Here is a 19,279-nt window from a genome sequence, read left to right as displayed (position 1 = left end):
CCTGAGTTATAAATTTGCCATGATCGAGACTAAAATGCAGTGAAAGTTAAATTTCACCTATATCTCATTCAACGCCTAACGTGATTTAAATGACAAGATTTCAGGAGTGACATGTAGCCTTGGATCTAAATATATTTTTTATGGTTGGAAATTTTAATTTCAGATCAGTGAAAAATCATGACGCCTCTTCATGTGTAAGAGACTTAAAGAGTGGAGTGTGAGGCCGGTGCAGACGGTTTTGTCAGGCAGAACTGTTAATACTAAGGGGAATCAGATGGCAGAATTTGCACAGGCTTATCTATAAATGCGCGCCTGCAAGATAATATTGAAATGGTTGAATGACCGACTTAGTTCTAAGATACTGACACGATGAGTTCATCTTGTTTTAATCTCACATTGGATGTTCAATTTGCCTGTGACATGCTGGTATGGATGCCCTATAAAAGTATTGTGTGTGCGTGACCCAGCTTTTTCCTCCCAGCCCAGTTGCATCTGGAAATACTCTTTCCCCTTTTCTCTCTGCTCCAGCTTTAATGACCTTCTTCAAAAGGCCTTGCCTCTTCCCACCTCATGACCTGTGAACCTACTTGCCTGCTTTGTCCTACCTCTGAGAAGAGTCTTTCCAGACTCCTCTTATAAAGCTTCAGTTCAAATGTCGCTTTCGGAGGAAGTCTTCTCTTGCTTCCTTGCTGAGATTTGGTATCCCTGATATCTACTCTCAACTGCTCCCTATACTTTTTTTTTTTTTTTTTTTTTTTTTTTTTTTTTTTGAGACAGGGTCTCACTCTGTTGCCCAGGCTAGAGTGCAGTAGTGCCCTCATGGCTCACTGCAGCCTTAACTTCCTGGGCCCAAATGATCCTCCCACGTAGCTAGGACCACAGGTGCACACACACCATGCCTATCTTTTTTCTTTCTTTCTTTTTTTCCAGAGATAGGATCTCCCTGTGTTCCAAGCTGGTCTTGAGTTCCTAGGCCCAAGCAATCCTCCTGCCTTGGCCTCCCAAAGTGTTGTGATGACAGGTATCAGCCACCATGCCTGGCTCCCCTGTACATTTTGGAGTGGATGCAAATTAAAGAGGGAGACAGTTTAGTAACAACTGTCTTGACTACTCTTTTGAGGTTTCCAGCGACCCTCATTGTTGACTGATGATTCTTCTTTTTTGAGACGGAGTCTCACTCTGTCCCCCAAGCTGGAGTGCAGTGGCATGATCTCAGCTCACCGCAACCTCTGCCTCCCAGGTTCAAGTGATTCTCCTGTCTCAGCCTCCCCAGTAGCTGGGACAGGCACCCGCCACCATGCCCAGCTAATTTTTGTATTTTTGTTAAGAGACAGGATTTCACCATGTTGGCCAGGCTGGTCTCGAACACCCGACCTCAGGTAATCCTCCTGCCTCAGCCTCCCAAATTGCTGGGATTACAGGCATGAGCCACTGTGCTCAGCCAACTGATGATTCTTAATGGAGAAAATGACAATACAAGCTAATACAGGGGATTGGTTCTGCAACCTCTGCATATACCAAAATGCTCACATACTCAAATTCAAAGTCAGCCCTGTGGAACCCAAGTACGCAAAAAGTCAGTCCTTCATATACATGTGTTTTGCATCCTGAGAATACTTTATTTTCAGTCTGCGTTTGTTTGAAAAAAAACAAACCTTGGCAGTTCAAACCCATGTTATTAAAGGGTCAACTGTATTTTAATTCCCACTGGAAACCCGTGGTGTTGGTATTATTTTCATACACATCATGTCAGGAAACTGAAGTACAAACAGTGAGGCTGCCAGCCTTGGGTCACTTAGCTAGTAAGTCCAGTGAGTGGTGTTGATGCAGTTCAGAACTTGCATGAGGTCTGATTGTAGGGTCTTTTGGAAAAGCAGCAAGCTGCTCAGAGCCATGTGTGAGTCTGTTGGTAGAATGTCTTTTAAACTCTTCTCTCTTGTAGCCTTCCTAGTTCATCAGTTACACTTAGAGATAGATATCCATTAAAATTCTTAACAGCTGGTATACATTTCTCTGTTCCGTTGGTAACTTGTATAGTCAGGTGATAAAGGCATTACAACAGTACTAAGTCAGCATCCCTCTACTCAAAAGAAATTTTTTAATGTCCATGCTGGCAGCAGACAAGGATGAATGATTAAAAAGTAAATAAAATCAAAGCCATGGCTTTGATGAGTTTTCTGTATCTTTCTCCATAGTAGACTTGGCCACCCCCGCAGCCAGCTGCTGGAGGTACTGGTTCAATAAATGTAATGGGAGCAATCTCACTCTATTACTTTTAAATTAACTTAGTCCATGTGGCCGTCCATGTCCATGGCTCCTTTCTGGGGAGCAGGACTGCACCATATTGATTCAGGTGATGGATGAGAATATTAAATGTTCCAAGGCGGGACAGGAGTCCTATGCTGGGGGCTCCACCAAGGCAGACCCCCAGGCCTCTGAGCAAGTTAGCTCTGCTAGGTCAGGGAATGGCAAAACGCTCCAGTAAATTTAAAGTTAAAATCTGAACACCAAGGCTCTGTTTGGGGCTTGAAAATGGCACTGTTTTCATACTCTGAATTTGGAGACCATTTTCTCTTCCCTGAGTAAAAGCCAGAGCTAGATGAAAGTAACATGAATTCATGGTCATCAGGCAGGACTGATATTTCAAAAACCTCAGCATCACCTGGAAACAGGAATAGCACTGTCAAATGTAAAAGCCAATCAGAAAGGTTGCAGTTCAACTTTCTTGCTCTGAAAAATGGATGGGGTGGGGTGGGGTGAGAAGGTGTAAATAATCTTCCAGAACATTTCAGAGTAGTTCTAACAATAATGCATGAAAGTGTCAGTAGGTGAAATGATTAATTGAATTTGCCTTCATTTTTCTCATTTATTTGCTTTTGGTCCTGTCGTCACTATCTCCTATTTAAGAAACACAAGTAGTCCTGTTCGGCCCAGTTCCTAGCACTGTCTCTGAAGTCCTTTATTATTGCAAAGTGACATATGTGAAACCTTGCCACTGACATTCATAGACTTATAATCCTACTCCTTCAATTGCTTTATTAATGCTTTGGCTTTCAGCATAAAAGCGAGCACATTGGAAACCACAGAAAATTTCTGATTATGACAGTGACATTTATCATTCTCTAATGGAGGAGCTGTAGCTTCTAGGTGGAAAGTTGGCGAATACATCCAATGCACAATTGCCTTGTTTTAAATGCAGGCCTTGCTGCGAGGAGCTGTTCTCCCGGATGCTGGATAATACCTAAGCCTTAAATGGTTGTAGGCCTATGTCCAGCAATTGGTGGGAGCACTGTTAATTTTAACTGTAGGTTTTATGGATGAAGAATTGATGTCGCATTAATTCACGGATGTATTCAACATATTACCAAGTGCTTTCTATGTGCTAGACAGTGCTCTATGCACTTGGAATGTGTCAGTGACCAAAAAAAAAAAAAAAAATCCTGCCACCGTGGAGCTTCTCTTCTAGCAAGGGGTAGACAGATGCAAAAACATCATAAATAATTGCATATGTTAGAAGGTGAGAAGTACTTTGGAAAAATATAGCATAGGTGAGGGGAAATCGGCCGGGCCAGAGATTGTTGGGGGTTGCGGGTTACAGTTTAATAGGCCTTATTAAGAAGGTGACTTTTAAGGAAAGCCTTGAAGGAGGTGAGTCTGGTTTGGAATATCTCAGAACTCCACAAGGAATTCCAGATGATGTGATGAAAAAGAAATCCATATTGGAGAATAAGAAGTCCTGGGTTATTGCATGCTGAAAATGCATTCCCCTTTTTCTTCCAGCTTCTGAATCCCCTTTTCTTCTGTCCAAGTCCTGGCATTATTTGGGAGCAGTGGCCAACTCTCCTGCCACTCCACACTCTCATGAGAGAGAATTGGATGAGAGAATGCAGAATGTGACATTTGTGTGTGATGCTTACGGTTTGTTGTGAAATCCACTCAAGAGTTAAACAAGTCAAGGGTGTTGGCTTTAGGCATGCTTTTACCTCACTTTTATTGGTGTTCAGTATGATTCACTGACCTGAATCAGTTCTGATGGTACACTTAGATATGCAACTCCTTGGGAAGGAAAAAGATACAAATGTCCCTAGAGCAATTTTACTGAGATTTTGGTCCAAAAGGAAATAGTGTAAATAAACAGGAAGAAAAGCCATAGCTAAGGTAATGTGCTTCGAAACAAGCTAGAAGACAAATGCTAGGGAATTTGTACCATCCTCTGATTAAATGGCCCTGAGCAAATCATTGGGGCCTCCGGGGCACACTCCATTCCTCTTTGTTGTGGCTGTGGGATGACACATCTGTGCACAGCTCTGCACTCAGATAACTCAGGCTCGATTGCCACCACTTCCCCATCTCCCTCAGTGCTGCATGTACACAACACACACACACACACACACACACACACACACACACACACAGTGTTCCCTGATGTACAAAAGTCAGTAGTAGTAATTATTTAATGATAATAATCTTTGTGTGCATTATCTCATCTCCCAATGACTTTATCAGAGAAGTACTTATTTTATCCCTAGTTTACAGATATGAAACCTGGAGCTAGGAGTGGTTAAATTACTGATGCCCAGCACACACAGCTAGTTCAGTGATAGGAATAGCTGGCAGCCCAGGCGTTCTGGCCACATAGATCATATAAGGATACATTTGCTCATATGGAAACAAGTCATTTTTATTGACATGGTGCCAGATCACCGGGTTGGTGGAATTTGTCTCTTGATGTCATACTTTCTGATTGGCTCAATTGATATCTCCAATCCTCATTTCTTACCTTTAATCTACCTCTCCCTGCCCCTGTGTTCTTTGCATTATAGGATGTTTAGCAGCATCCCTGGCCTCTATCCAACAGATGGCCAGTAACAGGTAGCAGCCCCCTATAAGTTGTGACAATTGGAATGTCTGCAGGCATTAGCAAATATCCCCTGGGGGAGCAAAATTGTCTCCATTTGAGAACTTCTGGTTCAAATGTTCAGGTTACATAGACCTGCTCTTGTGTGCCAAAATCAAACTCTTCATCAATAGTCAAATTTCGAATCCATCTAGGAACTCTTTGACTGTGGCCGAGTGTATTAATCTGCTCCTACTGCCGTGACAACATACGATAGACTAGATGGCTTAAATAGGAAATTAATTTCTCAGTTCTGAAGGCTGAAAAGGCCAAGGTCAAAATGCAGGCAAGGTTTCATTAGGCCTCACCTCTTCTTTGTGCATTCCTGGGGAGAGAGCAAGTTCTTTGGTGCCTTTTCTTATAAAGGCGCTAATCCCATCGTGAGGGCCCCACTGGCATGACCTCATCTAACCCTAATTACTTCCTGAAGGTCTCATCTTCCAATATCATTACACTGAGATGTAGGGCTTCAGTCTACAAATTTCAGGGGAGTAGGAGTGGGCAAACATTTAATCCTTAACACTGAACCTTGATATGTTAGAAGGACATACAGAAGGAGTGTCGTCAAGTCAAATAGGCCAGAGCTGGTGCATGTCCCAGCTCTATTATTTGGGCAAGTTACTTAATCTTTCTTCACCTATTTTCTGACCTACTAAAAGGGGGATAAAACTAGTTTGGTCTGGGGTTTTGGAAATTAAATGAAATGATTGATCCCAAGATGTGTAATTTTTATCAGGAAACTCATTTTTGTTCTTTTTGTTCGCACAATCTCTCCACATGTACCCTAAGTTGGTAATGCAGGCCCACCTTCAAAGTTGAAAAATCATAGTAAATGAGAGTTTGTAGCTCCTGGTGTGGTCTTTGCAGAGCGTTTGATTAAGCATATTGTTGTTTATCTAATGAATAGTTATGCTTTTCTTTCTTTCTTTCTTTCTTTCTTGCTTTCTTTCTTTCTTGCTTTTCTTCCTTTCTTCCTTTCTTTTTTTCTTCCTTTCTTTCTTCCTTTCTTTCCTTCCTTCCTTCCTTCCTTCCTTCCTTCCTTCCTTCCTTCCTTCCTTCCTTCCTTCCTTCCTTTTCTTCCCTTCTTCCTTTCTTTCCTTTCTTTCCTTTCTTTCCTTCTTTCTTTCCTTTCTTTCCTTTCTTTTTTGGAGACAGGGTCTTGCTCTGTCACCCAGGCTGGAGTGCCGTGGTGCAGTCTCAGGTCACTGCCACCTCAACCTCCCAGGCTCAAGCAATCCTCCCACCTCAGACTCTCCAGTAGCTGGGACCACAGGCCCATGCTACCAAACTCAGCTAGTTTTTATATTTTTGTAGAGAGGGTTTGCCATGTTGGCTAGGCTGGTCTTGACTCCTGGGCTCAAGTAATCTTCCTGACTTGGCCTTCCAAAGTGCTGGCATTACAGGTGTGAGCCACCGTGCCCGGCCATGCTTTGTTTCTTAATGACCACAGTTGTTACAGCCCCCCCAAATGAGCCTACGTACATGTATGGAGATATATAGAGAGAGATTTTTTCCAACTTCCTCTATTTTTAAATTTATTTTAACTTCAGGGGTACATGTGCAGGTTTGTTATATAGCTAAACTTGGATCATGGTAGTTTGTTGTATAGATTATTTAGTCACTCAGGTATTAAGCCTAGTACCCATTAGTTATTTTTCCTGATCGGAGAGAGATTTAGTTTTTGAGACAGAGTATTGCTCTGTCACCCAGGCTGAAGTACAGTGGCATGATCTCGGTTCACTGCAACTTCTGCCTCCCAGGTTCAAGCAATTCTCTTGCTTCAGCCTCCGGAGTAGTCAGAACTACAGGCGCGTGCCATCACCACTGACTAATTTTTCTATTTTTAGTAGAGATGAAATTTCACTATGTTGGCCAGGCTGCTCTTGAACTCCTGATGTTAAGTGATTTGCCTGCCTTGGCCTCCCAAAGTGCTAGGGTTGCAGACGTAAGCCACCGCACCTAGCCAAGAGAGAGGTTTTTTTCATTTTTTATTTTATTTTATTTTATTTTTTAAGAGAAGTGTTGTATATCTACTCTTCTAACACATATGTACAATTTAAGTTAAAAAAAAATTTTTTTTTTTAAGCTAGTAAGAAATTTCTGGGAAGTTCCTTACCATCTCTGGTAAGAATTAAGTGTTTTCATGCAACAGGGAGAAAATATCTTTTTTTCTAATAAAACTGTGGAAACAAGATAAGTAATTACTACACGAAAGCACAGAATGTTTTCCAAATACTCTGATGGGTGTTTATTCCACATTTTCCTTCTCTCAAGACCAATCATAGGCTTGTACAAAAATACGAACTTCAGGTCTCAATTTTTGGTAGATCTGAAGAGAGTTTATGTACAGAACTATTGTTTGCCATCCCGAGAAGTTAATTTCATAGATAGATCATTTAAACAAATGTGACCGTGTTTTAAATTTGATTTAAGAATGCATTTGGGGTGATTAGCGATGTAGCGACTCCTGCAGCTGGTGAACCTTAAATATGCTTTATAAAGATTCCTGTCTGCTGCCAGCACAGCTGTAAACACTTGGCGCCTTTGCTTTGTAACAGTTACAGCACTTGCCTTTCTCCCCTCCAAGCCGTAGAGCAGTGCTAATCATTAAGTATGTTTAATAAAAAATATCTTCTCAGCCTCCAAGTGAGTCTATGTATTAAATATTTTAAAAACTTGTCCCACTCAGTGAGACACTCTTGACATTAAATAGATTTAATAAGAAATTGTTAGTTTCTGATGGTTTTCAGTGTTAAGTATTTTTTATAGGTAGTTACTTTTCCAGCCGACAACCAGCTCTAAGTCTTTAATATTTAAAAAGTTGCTTTTATAGCTGCCTGGTGCATCTGTGTATAAAATATAGCATGAGGGTTGCCTCTAAATTTCAAAAGACTCCTCCTAATGAACGTAAGAAGAAAGCATTTTCATTTTCTAAGCATATTTATATTTCACATACCAAAGTACCTTCCAAGTTTCACAAATTGGAGACGATTTCCGCCCAAATATCAGTTTTAACATCTTGTAAGATGGCAGAAACAAAGGCACACTTGAAATGTACTTATCTGGCATTGAGCACCTACAGAAAAATGTGCTGTGGGTAATGAAGACATGTAATATTGTTTTCCACTGAAGTTCTCTAAGACAGTACAGAAAATTTCGACTGTCTTCACAGAATTTATTCGAAGTTGCACATGAGTCCAGCTTTTTTCTTTCTTTTCTTTTCTTTTCTTTTTTTAGACAGAGTCTCTCACTGTCACCAGACTGGAGTGCATTGGTGCGATCTCAGCTCACTGCAGCCTCTGCCTCCAGGGTTCAAGCGATTCTCCTGCCTCAGCCTCCCAAGTAGCTGGGACTACAGGCGTGCACCACCATGCCCAGCTACTTTTTTTGTATTTTTAGTAGAGATGGAGTTTCACCGTGTTGACCAGGATGGTCTCCATCTCTTGACCTTGTGATCTGCCCGCCTTGGCCTCCCTAAGTGCTGGGATTACTGGTGTGAGCCACTGTGCCCAGCTGAGTCCAGCTTTTAAGTAGAAAACAGAGCACTGGAGTATAGGCACTTGTCAGAGCCTGGTCAGGGACGTCGGGGCTAGCTGGGAACACACTTTGATTTCTGTTTTGAGCCTGGGTATGGCCTCTGCATATATAGAAGAGTTTCAGTTTTGCCATCTTTGGGTGACTGACTTAGGCTATGCACTGGAGAGGCAACGCAGGAGACAGACATAGAGGTCCGGCCTCTGGGATGCAGTTGAACAGACCAAACTTTGAGTCCTGCCTCTGCCCACTTTTCTCTGTGAATCTGAGTCAAGACTTCACCGTTCAGTGTCTCAGTGTCTTCCTCTGTAAAACGTGGGTAGTAATATCTGATGTTTGTGGTGGTTGTGAGAATTAAAGGAGTTGATACATACTCAAGTTTTCTATTCTCAGCACTTACAATATATTCAGTATTTATTGAACATTTACAGTTACTCTATTGTGTGTGTGTATGTAATTGACTAGCAGAGTAAATTCCTTGCAGCCCATGCTTTAGAGAAGGATTGATTTGGAGACTTAGAAGCCTCTTCGAATGCCAAATTTAATAAATCCAGGACACAGAACGTTGTTTCTTCCCTCATAGTACTTGAAGAATACTGGCATCCTTTTTCATGGGTGAGCAGATTGTTGTCAAAAGGTTGAGATGATACCATCTAGGAATTCTAGAAACACAGAGGACAAGACTTTTAGTCTGAAATTAACCAAGGATTGAGCATGTCCTTGAATGTCTCCTTTTTTGTAATGTGAGGAGATTCTGCCAAACTCTGCCTTCACATACAACCTGCCACTCCTAATTCTGAATTTTAGATTTCTCCCATTGTGCTTAGAAATCACCTTTTGGCTTCTCCACGACCCCTGCCCCCTTTCACATCTGACATTGTGGGAGATTATACAGGATTAAAGTGGTGACTAAAAGGAACTTCTCATTTCCACCTGCAGAATCTTCTATTAGATGTCATATACCCAGATATGACGGTGGTAATGATTGTGATGGTGGTGATGGAGATGACAGTCATAGTGATGATGGTGCTGATACGGACTTTGATGATGGTGGTGGGGGTGGTTGTGGTGATTACAGTGACTTTAATGCTGGTGGCTTCCTTGTATTGACTGTGACCGTGTGACTAACACACTACTGAGTGCTGTGCCTGCATGATCTCATTTAACCCCATCGCCTCTGAATTCTGCATCCTGATCATCCTCGTTTAATGGATGACTAAGCATCCATTAAACACCCAGGATTTAGTTTACCCAGGGTCATACCCAGAGAATGGTGAAATGAGGTCAGAACCCAGACCTGCCTCACCTCTTAACTGCTTTGCATGTTGCCTTTCAGAGGGTCACAGAAAATCTTGCACTGTTGACATGCGAGTTGCTTCTGGAGCTCTAGGATGTGGGGCAAGCTCAGAGATGCACAAGTATAACCTGGAGCTTCCACACCAGTTATGGAGTTAGAGATGTGGACAGTAGTATTTCCAGTCTTGCCCTGGCCTGTCATAAAGCTGTGCCCAGCGACAGATATGGAGTAAGCCTGGGTTTCACTGGTAGGATCCAAGTGACCCTGTGCCTTTGGAGTAAGTCCCTGGGTGGCCCATTGTCCATATTTTAAAGACCAGAGATTTCTACAACGTGTCTTCATTATGCCCCTTTTGAATTCAGATTTTCTGATCTTCTGACAGTCTTATTTCAGGTATTTATTACTCTCCTCTGAATCCAGGCCTTACCTTTTCTTTCTGTATCATGTATTTTTAAGCATGATGTTCTTTTGCCTGAAACTTTCTTCCTCTCGACCCCCACCCTGCATGACCATTTGTTATTGTCTCTTTTCCTTTGGGTCTCAGCTTAGCTGCTTCATCTTAGAAGGCTTCAGGGTCTCCTCCAGCCTCCACTCCAGTTTCTCTGCTAGGTGTTCCTGTGGCAGCGTCTCTTTTCATATAGCTTCTATAATTCTGTGCTGTTAGTGCTTGCTTTCTCAGTTGTCTTTCTTGTGAGACTTTGAGATGCTAACTCTTTAGGCCCTACGAATCAGTGTGTGCTTAGCATTGGGTGTTCGGTAAAAATTAATTCCCTGCTTGAATGAATTCATTGAATTCATGTCATGTTTGTGTCCCAGAAACACATCAAGGAGCACAGGATAGGAATTAAGGTTGTGACCTTTATCCTTTGACCCACATCTTAAAAAGGGTCAAATCTTTTACTTACGTACAATTAAGCACACAGAGTAAAAATAAATTTCCAACTGGAAGATACTGTTTATGGTACAATTTTTTTATTAAGTGACACGTGTTAAGTTTATTGGGCTAAGTTGGGGTAAGTTCATCAGTTTAAAATTTGCATTTTTAACAGAAGGCATAAGAAAGTCAAAACTCGTTTTCCTATGCTGTTTAATTTGATCATATAAAATTATCTCAACAAATACAAAGAAGCCCAATATGTTTTTCCATTAGGTTTCTATATTTATCTTGTAGAATCAACTCTATAGATACACCTTTAGTGCTTTGTTCTCAAAAACGTAATTTTGTTTATTTTCATATCCTATTTTCTCTCTCCAGCTGCACACATCAAGACTTTTTAAATCAACATTCAATTATCACTAAATGACTTTTCTGCCTATTTCAGAATGATTTTAATGCGGTCATGTTTATTTTATTAAAGAATTTTTATATTTCCCTTGGGATAATGCAATTAGAATTTTTTTTTTTTTACCTTTATGTGATCACTGTAGAGCCCTTCTCATAAGAGAATAAGCAAAGACAATAAGAAGGAAATATTTTTATTTTAAAAGGGCAGATAAAATATCCTCTGTTGCAAAAGGCCTTTTTTGGCTCTCTGTTGAATATCCGGCAATTCAGGGAAGTAGATCATATACTCGGTTAGGTCATCTTGGTTTTAGATGTAGAAGAACAAGCTTCGGTCGTGAATTTAAGGTTTGTTTGTTTGTTTATTTTTAGTTCTGCCAGGTTTATGATTGTTAAAGGATAGACTCTTGAGTTCCTAAACAGTAGACAACTCAACCCTTGTCTAAGGGGTGGTATAATCTAGTCAATTAGGAAGAAAATACGTGAATGAAGAAGCAGAGTTGTCAATAGAAGAAAGTTTTGAAATCTTCATCAGAGGCCATTAGAAAACAGGACAGGTTATCAATATCATAGGGGCCTAGTGCAGATAGTTAGTATGTACAGGGAGCTAGAAGCAACATGAAAGACCCTGGTGAAAATTTTCAGTTTTCTCAGTAGGGTATTTGGAGGATAATTTTTGCTCCCGGTGATAATGGCGTCAGCACCCTCTTTGGAGCCATGAGCACTCTCTCTTAACTTCTTTTCTCCTTCCTTTCTCTTCAGAACCTTTCCTCTGTACTGCTACAATCAAATGTTTGGCATTGGCCAGAGGCTAGAGTGCAGGAATCTGATTAAGAGTGCAGCTTCTCAGCTTTGGCCTTTACTAGCTGAACACTACTGAACATGTCACTTAACCTCTCTCTGCTCAGGTTCTCTATCTTGAAAATGGCTTTTGGCCAGGTGTGATGGCTCATGCCTGTAATCCCAGCACTTTGGGAGGCTGAGGCAGATGGATCACCTGAGGTCAGAAGTTTAAGACCAGCCTGACCAATATGGTGAAACCCCATCTCTACTAAAAATACAAAAATTAGCCGGGCATGGTGTCACGTGCCTGTAGTCCCAGCTACTCAGGAGGCTGAGGCAGGAGAATCCGGAAGGCGGAGGTTGCAGTGAGCTGATATCACGCCACTGCACTCTAGCCTGGGTGATAGAGCCAGACTCTGTCTCAAAAAAAAAAAAAAGAAAAGAAAATGTCTTAGGAATGTTTACCTCATGAGATTATTGTAGGACTAAATGAGCTATTGTATTTAAAGCATTTAATACACATAGTAACTGCTCCTGAAATCTGAGCTGTGGCGATTAATAAAAATAAAAATAATCAATAACATATATTGTACAGCCATATTGTCATTATTATTAATATCCTTCTAATCTCAGATATGTCATTGCTCAGCCCAAATGCCAACTCTTCCATTAAGCTTTCCCTTCTTACCCATTGGAATTAATTACCCTTCTGTATTCTTACTTACTTTGTCCTGGATGTTTATTATAGCCCTTAATAGTTGATGGATTTTATTATGTATGTCCTGGAAACTTGGGAGCATTCCTTACTCATCCTTTTAATCAAGACTGAGCATAGTAATTGTTTTAAATTAAACAGTGTTGTGGTAGAGGAGAGGACAAAAGAGTGTGACCTGGCTGAATGTTTTAATTTGCATTCATTTTAAGAATGGGGAAGGGTTGTTGGTGTGGGGTGAGGGCAGCCATTTCATGAAATTCTCGATAGTTGTCTCAGAATGCTACCTTGTTTTAGCTTTGCAATTGGAAGGTAGCTTAGATGTCAATTGTTGCTTTTCAGATGATGCAAACACTGTCTTAGGTTGAATATTCGCTCTTCAATTCAGGAAGAAGTTTCCCCAGATGGAAAGCCTTGAATTATTTATGCAGTGTTTATCTCTGAGTTTACTTCCCATCACAACCAATTAAGGCTATTTGGTTTCATTAAAAATAGCATTTTCTCATTTGGGAAAACATTTATCTGAAGGAAATTTAAATTTACCCACTTGGAGGCTACAAAGCTGGTGTCGAGTTAGCTGTACTGCCCTTAGCCAAGAAACAGCGAAGGAAACCAATGCAGTTTTCTCCTCGCTGTACATTCTTTTTTCCCTTTTAATTCTTTAACAGACTTGAATTATGTAGAGTCAAACCTCATTTTGTCCAGCTCTTAGATTTAAATCAGAAGCTTATAAATGGCACAGGGAAGTAGATTTTCTTGCCCTCAAAGCTGCTGTTCTCTGTACCTGTCAGATGCCTTTAGTAATTTGTTAAAATAGTTGAATATACGTAGAATGGTGACAGTCACCAGTGCCAGTCAGTACCTTGAATAAAATGTGTTAGGTCTTCTCTTAACAGGTCATGACCTGAACACAAGGTTCTGAGCATCTCCTTCCCACTAATTGAAAATGGCACTCAAACTTTACCTTTTGTAATGCATTACAAAAGATAAAGTTTTGCATTAATTCATAAACACCATATTTGAAATGAGACTAGTTATCTTTGCATAGGCAAAAGTGAGGCAAAGTGATAGGGCCAGACAGAACCCAGTGACCATTCAGCCAGGATGTCTCAATGACAGTGCTCCAGCTGGGGCACCATGGTCTAGATTCATCAATATGATCTCTCCCAGATGGGCTCTGTCCCTTCTCTTCCCCATGTGAGGTAGTCACATAAAGCAGCATCCCCCTCTCTTGGTTGTTATGTGAGGGCTATGACTGACAAACTTTGGGATGCTCTAGCTACCTTACCAGGGCACCCTCTCCCCTCTATACATCTTCCACAGAAGGCCAGTTATAACCTGTTAGGCAAGAATGGAATTGGAGAAACACTGAAATGGCATGATGTTGATGATTTGATTGGTGATACCAGTTCATTTCCCCCAAAGCATATCCTTGCATTCTCTCATCCACTCCATCCATCCATACTTTGAAGTTATGTATGTGGGGATGGAGCCTCCAGGATTTCTTCTGTTTTTCTCCCTTCTGTGTGACTGTCTACCTTTCATTGACCTTTTCTTTCTTTAGAGACGATAATAGCAGTGCATAATGGAGGTATGACGAGTACCTTATGTATATACTTCCTGAGCCTGTGCCAAACCTCACTAACTGATCATAGAATTTTTTTCCCAAGTGTGATAGAACTTCTTAATTCTGCTCAAAGAAGGGAGCCAAGCAGCCACCACCAGTTAGTCAGCATTAGCATGCTACATTAAACCTATTTGCTGCCTTCATTTTAAGTCAGTCTTTCTTTCCTGCATTTAGTCTGGGGGACTTTCTTTCTCTTATCATTAGGTGCTGATTTTTTTTTTTTTTTAAATCAAACTTTCAGAATTCATGTATTACGTACTATCTGAACTAGTCCCAAAGATTTTTGTATGAAAAAGCCTTTGGGAAGACGTCCTTAAGTTTAAAGGTAGATGTTTGTTATTTATCTGGATTGTTTCGAGTCTTCCTTATGTGGAAAGATGTTTTAGACCTGCAGTATGTGTGGAGAAAAGCATGCTAGTAAGAACTACTACCACTTATGGGGCACTTATAGGATGCAAGATTGTGTGCTGAGCTAATTATGAACATTATGCCATTCTCTCAATGTGCTAAGTAGGTAATATTAGCATCCCATATTATGGATGACGTAAGTGGGGCTTAGAGAGGGTAATTTGCCCATGGGTATTAGTGCAGAGCAATAAGTGGAACCCAGAATTAGAACCCACATTTTCTAAGTTTGCAAGCTTCATTTCAAATTTCAATCATAGTCTTTCTGGTTAAAACATGCTGTGTGACATAACCCCATTTATTTCAGTATTCTTCCATTATGCTGTATTTGAAAGTAGCTTCTAGAATGCAGGGATTCTTTGGATTCTTTGGTTCACATGCCAAGCTTCCATCTGTTTATTTGTTTGTTTGTTTATATTGAGGCAGAGTCTTGCTCTGTCGCCCAGGCCGGAGTGCAGTGGCATGATCTCAGCTTGCTGCAACCTCTGCTGCCTGGGTTCAAGCAATTCTCGTGCTTCAGCCTCCCAAGTAGCTGAGACTACAAGCGTGTGCCACCACGCCTGGCTAGTTTTTTTGTATTTTTAGTAGAGATAGGGTTTCGCCACGTTGGCCAGGCTAGTTTTGAACTCCTGACCTCAGGTGATCTGCCTTCCCCGGCCTCCCAAAGTGCTAGGATTACAGGCGTGAACCACCATGCCCAGGACCAGCTTCCTATTAAATAGTATCCTTGAATGCCTTGCTCACAGTTCCAGACTTGCATGAAGTTCAAATTTTATATAAGAGTTCTCTAACCCATTCAGCTGTCACCTTATGTAATATGCATTTTCCCCTCTCATTTAATGCTGGATGTCAATGCTGAGCTTCTCAGAGATAGTACATGCCTCAGGATGATAGGACCCCTTCGTCCTAGATATAAATCATTCCAGCAGGGGCCTTTGAGTTCATAAATGCAATAAGCTTTTCCCTTTCTTTGCTTACCATTCCCTCCCCCAGCCTTTTAAAAACGGATTTCAGGTTTAGATTTACAGGATCGCAAAAAAGCCAGCACAGTTATTTAGCTCCAGTCTGCAGTTAAAACAGTGGGATGCTTAGCTAATTTCACTCATATTTTTTTAATGTGCATTAGTAACCTGGCACTCCATTAATTACAGTATTTCATATTGGGAAGCTAAACTTGCTTTTCTTGGAAACCTGCTGAAAGTCAGACAATTACCTCTGCAAGCTACCTCTGAGTGTTTCATATTTAATATAACATGTTAACATAATAATGCTGTTTTATGGAGAAAAGAGGATGAATTGTGTACTGATCATAAAAAGCCCACTTAAAAAAAAAGAAAGAAAACAAGGAGGTAATGAATGTTGCTCTTTCCTAGAATTAGAGAAAATATATCCACATGAGGCAGTGTCTACACAAGCCAAAAACAGGTCCAGGTGGGTAATGGGTATTGTAACCGGCTTGCTTGGCGGTTTATAACTTTCCTCCTACTAGCTGTTGAGTCTTTGGGGTGGAAGAAAAAACAAAACAGTTTAGAGTATATCTTTATTTCTCCCAAGATAGGTATTTTGTGACCTCTAAGTATAGACAAAAATGGATAGAAAGTAAATCCTTCTGTCTGGGCAGTGGAAAACTGCAATCACTATGTGTAATACCTTTACCTCTTATAAAATCAGGATGTAGGAAAACGTTGTAGGGTTATCCCCTGGAAGGGCAACCTTTTTTATATAAACTTATGTCTTCTTACCACCTTTTTAATATATCTCCCAGTTGTTTTCAGTGACTGGGAGTCCCCATGAACACTTGTATACGGAGATTGGAGTAAACGGTGCTATTAGCAAACTATTACTGTCTTCAGAAAATCCTAGTGGTCCTTTATTCTCCATCTAGAATCATACAAGTTTCCTGCATTACATAATTGCTGTGTCATCACATTTCATTTGATCTGAAAAGGTGAACATGTTCTTTTTCCCCTCCTGTGAGGAACAAAGCTGGAGAATATTTATAATTCAAAAATTGGTCCAGTGAAGGCACATAACTCTCATTCAATTAAAGGTGCTGAGTAAAGGGAGTTTGAGATAAGCTTGAACAAGTAGACTACTGCCTGTTTCTCTGGCCTTTTCAAAAGGGATACAATATATAACTGAATATTTTGTGAATGGGATGAGGAAATATAAAATAGAAGAAACGACTTTGACACAGATTTGAAGTTGATAACCTTGGAATGGAGTAAGAAGGCGAAGATCCCAAAAAGTAAAAGAAAGAAAAAACAAACAGAAGCCAGGGGAGAAACATATCTCATGGTCCCTCTTTCGTATCCTTCGGCTGACTTAGTACTCAAGCTGTTCCCTGTCCACGTGAGATCTGTGTAATGCGAGCAGCATGTTCACTGTTTGAAGGTTGCACCACAGATGATGCCTGCCACTTTTCACTGGGAAAATGGGTTTTAGTTTGTAGGAATCTCCATTTTCTAATAAGTTAATGAGATGTTTAGCCACTTGGTGTACTGGGTAGAGAAGGGTTTATTCAGAAGTAATTTTGAAAATCTCAGTCTCAAAGTATCTTTCCCATTGGAAACATTTCAGTCGCATTGTGCATATAATGAAAGTTTGCTCTGAATGATGCTCGCTGTTTCACGTAATCAAATGCATCTTTTACTCAGTAACTTTCCAAGTGGTGGGTAGGATTTTCATTATCTTGCACCCAGTGAAATCATCAACTGGAGTGGAATGGCTAGATAAGTCACAAAAGATGCTGGGAGGTAATTTGTTTTTGAACTTGCATAGGTCCAAATACCAGAATATGTTGATGAGAACATTTCTGGGGAAACTTACATATGCATCTTACGAGTTCTGCAGTACTCACCCTGCGTGGTAGGTCGAAGGGAATTCAGAGTAGGGAAGGAAGATATTACTGAGCTGTTGAGCTACATTCTGGAGGACACAAAAACTACTTGGTTGAAATAAAGCAGTGTTAGGAAGTAATTTTCACGTGGCTTTCTATAGACTTTCTCATACTTCGTTTTTTTGCTAGACTTTGAAAAACATGAAAAAATGGTGTTAAACTGGAGAAATATTAGAAATAATTGAACGTATGATTAAAGTGATGCCAAGGAAGTTCTCAAAAGCTACCCATGGATTGGAAAATTAAGCTTGTTGAGTATTTCAGTGGATGTTAGCAGTATCAGAAAAAGGATAGTGTCTCTAAGTAGAGAAATTGTTAAAAGAGGTGCAGTAGGTAAAACAGAATACTGTTAATCCATTATATGAAAGAAAATAGGATATAGAGACTCTTGACTGGTGTGGAGAATAATAGAAATACAGTTCTACACCACATAATGTTTTGGTCAACAGTGGATCACATATATTACAGTGGTTTCAGAAGATTATATTACTGTGTATATTACTGTGTATATATTTACTATACCTGTTATGTCTAGATATGTTTAGTTACCGAAATACTTACCATCATGTTACAGTTGCCTACAGTATTCAATACGGTCATATAGTTTTACAGATTTGTAACCTAGGAGCAGTAGGCCATCCCACATAGCTTAGGTGGATAGCGGGCTATAGTGTCTAGGTTTATGTAAGTACACTCTGATGTATTCAGCAACAATGAAATTGCCTAACGGTGCACTTCTCAGAACATATCCCTGTTGTTGAGTGACACTTGACTGTCTAGATTTGAAAGGGGCTTGAGAGATGGCCGAGTGGCCATGTTTTGTAAATAAGGAAGTTGAGAAACAGAGATATCAAGTGCCAGATACAGTTTTGTTCATTGTATGGTTTTGGTTGTAAACTATCTAATCTATCCCAATCTAGCTGAAGAAAAATGCGAGAATTTAATGACCCACATAACTGAAAAGTTCGGAGGTATCATTGGTTTCTGGCCATAAAGACAAGGTATCAGGAATCTGTTTTTCTAGTGGGCTCCTGTTTTCCTGGATGACCTTCATTCCCAAGCAAGCTGTCTTTTTAGGGTTACGTAAAACAGCTCCATCTTACATCCCCGTAGGTTCAAATTCAGTGGAAAAGAGAATACCTCTCTAAATATTTCCAGAAAGTTCTTATTTTAATACTCCGACTTTGTCTAAGTGGATCCCATTTCCATCCCTGTACTCCAAGGCTCTACAGGAAGCTTTTCTTCTAAGGGAGGGGAAAGAATTGTTATCCAAAGGAAATCAGAAGTTGGTTACTAGGTAGGGGTCAAGTCAACAGATGTCTCTTACAGAGTGCAGAAAGCCACTTTGGGGCATAGGTGAGGCATATCTCCAGGTTTCCTGGTCTACCTCATCGGGCTGCCATTCTTCCCACTGGGACCATCAATCCAACAAACAGATATTGAGTGTCATCCATGAGCAAAATATAGAAAGTAATAAGAGTCTCGCTGTCAAATTGATTTCAATTTGGATTGCTCTGGTTACTAATTTCAAAGCCAGCTGCTATGAGCATCATTTGGCACAACTGCCCTGGACCCACTGGATCAGCATTCCTGGCATGGAAACCCAGAAATCTGCGCTTTCAACAAGCCTCCCAGTGACACAGTTGTGCAACAAGGTTGAGGAGCTACTGTGCAAGAAAAGAGTGCTTTGAACATGTATAAATGTCTTTATAAAAGCCATTTGCAGCTTATTTCTCTCATAGTTGGAGTTTCTCAAATCTTAGGAGGCATGAAGTTCCTGATTTGGAATAATTATGTTAAATTCAGATTCCAGGACCCCCTTGAGACCTATTCAGATTTCTAA

General features: G+C 40.5%; 1 protein-coding gene across 2 annotated transcripts in view; it reads left to right on the top strand.

Moving 5' to 3' along the window:
• PTPRG (protein tyrosine phosphatase receptor type G) overlaps window positions 1-19,279 on the top strand; it is a 743,582-nt gene that overhangs the window by 478,713 nt on the left and 245,590 nt on the right. The window lies entirely within an intron of this gene.

This window comes from Piliocolobus tephrosceles, chromosome 2 (genome assembly GCF_002776525.5).
Source record: "Piliocolobus tephrosceles isolate RC106 chromosome 2, ASM277652v3, whole genome shotgun sequence".
Lineage (NCBI taxonomy): Eukaryota > Metazoa > Chordata > Mammalia > Primates > Cercopithecidae > Piliocolobus > Piliocolobus tephrosceles.
Note: the sequence above shows the minus strand (reverse complement) of the source record. Positions and strands in the feature narration are given on the sequence as shown.